Consider the following 3,519-nt stretch of genomic DNA (forward strand, 5'->3'; position numbering starts at 1 on the left):
AGAAAAGTGATTCTCTGTTCATTCTTCAATGAAGCAATAACACTGCCAATCAGAAAAAGGATTTTAAATGTTCTTTCAGTTAATTACGCCTCAAGCTTGCTTATCTGAGCCTTAATAGAACATATAAACAGAATACCAGGATTACTCTACCTACAGCAGCTGTCATTATGTTCATCACAAAGCAGAAAGCCAGTATTTTGTAGTGCTCATTGGAGTGAAGCAAAATTTTCATTAAATAATAATGGATAAATATTAAGTATTTAAAGATATTCTCAGTGTATAATATTAGTTACTATTGAGAGTACTGCAACATGAAATACAATGATGTAAGAAACAACAGAATAGTTAGTATCACTGGGATGTTTACATATCTGGTTTGGAAGTACTACAGGCCTGGACTCGAATTTAAACTGTAATTCTTTCTAGTTACTTAATTATTTCTTCATTTTTGTGGGCTTTTTGGGAACTTAAAATAAGATCATTAACAGAAAAAACCTACACACAAATTTTTAAAGCTGCTTATATTTGTAAGAGCCTAAAACTGAAAACCATCCATATGTTCTCCATGGGCAAATAGTTAAAACTCTGCACACTGATACAGTGGAATAATGCTGAATGATAAAGAAAGGGGAAGCAAACTATGGATGCATGCTACAACATGAAATACATTAAGCTTAGACCTCAGGGCATTAAGCTTAGAGGAAAAAAGCTCAAAATATGGTATACTATATGATTCTATTTATATGACATTCTCAACACTATGCAGGAGAACAAGTTAATGGTTGCTAGCAGTAAAAAACTTGGATTGTAAATATAAAGGATAGCTAGAGAGAGTTCTTTTGTAGTAATAGAAGAGGTTTGCTCCATCTCAATTGAGATAATGGTTACCCAATGTATATCTAGGGTAAAATTGCCTAAAACTTCACACAGACATACACCCCCATGCAGACACACTTGAGTGTATGTAATCAAGTTAACAGTATTGTTCTAATGTCAGTCCCTTGGTTTCGATATTGTATTACAATTATATGAGGTGCTATTTTGAAGGGACATGAAAGTCTCACGGGACTGTGGGTATTATTTTTGCACCTTCTTGTAAGTCTATAATCATCCCAAAATTAAAAGGAAAAAAATGAGATCAAGCATGTGAACCACTTAGTAGCAGACCTGCTACATAGTGGTTAGTAAGCGATAGTGATCATTATCTCTAGTATTAATAATAAAATCAGAAGAGAGAAAACAGAAGTAACAGAATTCTCAAATTTAAGAAAAACCTCTCAATTACAAGTTTCTTTATGAGAAAGTTCTAGAGTTTGGGATTGTTTTCAGAACCCATTTTATGTAATTCTGTATTGTGGATTCAGTGATTTCTAGCACATTGATTTTGCTATATTTGTAAACAAATTAAAATTTTAACAGCAACAATATATCTAGTTATTTAGATATAAGTGACTTAGAAAGCATTGATTTTTATTCAGATTTTGAACAATATTAAATAGTGATGTATCATAGCTCTGGATCTACATATAATTGCCTGCAGTGCTTAAGTTGTATTTAATTAGATAATTTATTCCATGAAATAGAATATACTATATTAAAATTACAAATTCACTAATATATATCCACTGAATATATGATACTGCCACAGATGTCACTTCAGTGTAATTGGCCTCGAACACATTTATACGGTTTCTGTAGAGAATGCGGGGGTGAGGAGGGAACGGGAACATGGAAACTTCTTTGTTGTTTTTGACAAATAACTGGCTCATGATTGCATAAGGTTAATGTATATTTGATGTAGAGGAAGTTGTAAGATGCCAGTAGAAGATAATACTATTGTAGTGTTCTCCTATATGTCTTATTTAGTGTCTTTTGTACTCATGTGCTCAAATAAAACTGGTGATTTTAAAATAGCTTCAGTGTTAATATATACTATACTTTCAGTTTCATTTTTATATTGATTTAGTGATCTATTTTATGATATTCTCCATAAAAATGCTACACTGATAGATCAAGTCTAATGTCTTTTGTCACTGCTCCAATTACAAATTCTATTTGCTAAACAAGTTAATGAATCAGTGTTAACATTGAACAATTTTCATCAGCAATGCAATCTTTTTCTTCTTTTTTTTTTGTTTCCTCCATCTTCTCTGATTTACTGATTACTAATTCTGCAGTATGTCAGATGCATCTTCTCAGATATTTTTGATGATAAAATTGTGGACTGCATTGTCTATTCTACTTTGTTTTTCAAGTTATGTTACAAATCTAAACATTACTGAAAAAAGTATAAAATAACTCAGTAAAATTTACACACATGTATGTTAGATAAATCATTTTCTCAAAAAACATATTTGAGAAAATACTAACAGTGAAGTATAAAAAGAACTCAAAAATATATCCTTGAATTTATCAGTATATATTTCTTAAAATAAAATAATCGATTATTTTTCTTTTGCATTTCTAAATTCCTTTGTCAGATTTAAAAAAAAATGGTGATTATCAATGTTGAAATTACTTTCAGATATGGAGAGAAAATAAAAAATAATCTTCTGTATTTTTATATTTTATTTTTGTTAAATCTTTCAGTGATTTGGAATTGTTTTGAATTCTAAGTAACCAGAGAAATATTATCACTATAATCTCTCTATTTAATAACAAAGAAAAATTACAACAAATTAAACTGTCTCCTTCAATATTGCAGTGGTATTGAATAATAATAAAACTATGAGTAAGTCAGATATAACATAACCAGATCAGGAATGTTCGATCAATCCACCTGATTTGAATTAAAACTAAAAATAATTATAGCCTTAGTGATCATGATTATAGCTGTAATGGGTATAGGATCATAAAATATACCTTCACCCCCAGGTAGAATTAGAAATATGTCTGCTGTATGTAGCATGACATATGATGCAAACTTCTAATCCAAGTACTCATCACATTTTTTTATAATAATATTTTATTATCAGTTTTCTTTGTTAGGCCGTGGTCTCCTTGAGGGCATAGATTATCATTTTTTTAACCCAAATAAATACTTTAGTTTCAAGTTGTTATTCTATAAGTATTTATTAAATGATTAGAAATATAAGCTAATTTATTGTCTTTTTAATGTAACTTTTATTGGAGGTAATGAACATTTCAATCTCAGATGATCTACTGCAGTTCCTGTTTTAAATTTTCTGTTATAATAGTTGACTAAATTCATTTGCCTTTGAGTCTCGTGCACTTGTGTTTGAGTCTCAGTTCACTCACTTAACAGTTGTACCAAATTGCACTCATGGTTTATGTGGCCTTATAAGTAATATGAATTTTAAAGGAGAGACTATCCCTCCTTCACTCCGCATAGTGCTTAGACAAAATAGGCAGCTTTCATTCTTATTTCCTTCTGCAGGGAGTTCTTTAATTTGCTAAGTATTCACTAAACTCTTTCTTTGTGCTTAACAATATACTATATATATATGTATATATATATACACACAGAAATATATGTGTGTGTGTGTGTGTGTGTGTGTG

This window comes from Pteropus alecto, unplaced genomic scaffold, assembly GCF_000325575.1.
Source record: "Pteropus alecto unplaced genomic scaffold, ASM32557v1 scaffold72, whole genome shotgun sequence".
NCBI lineage: Eukaryota > Metazoa > Chordata > Mammalia > Chiroptera > Pteropodidae > Pteropus > Pteropus alecto.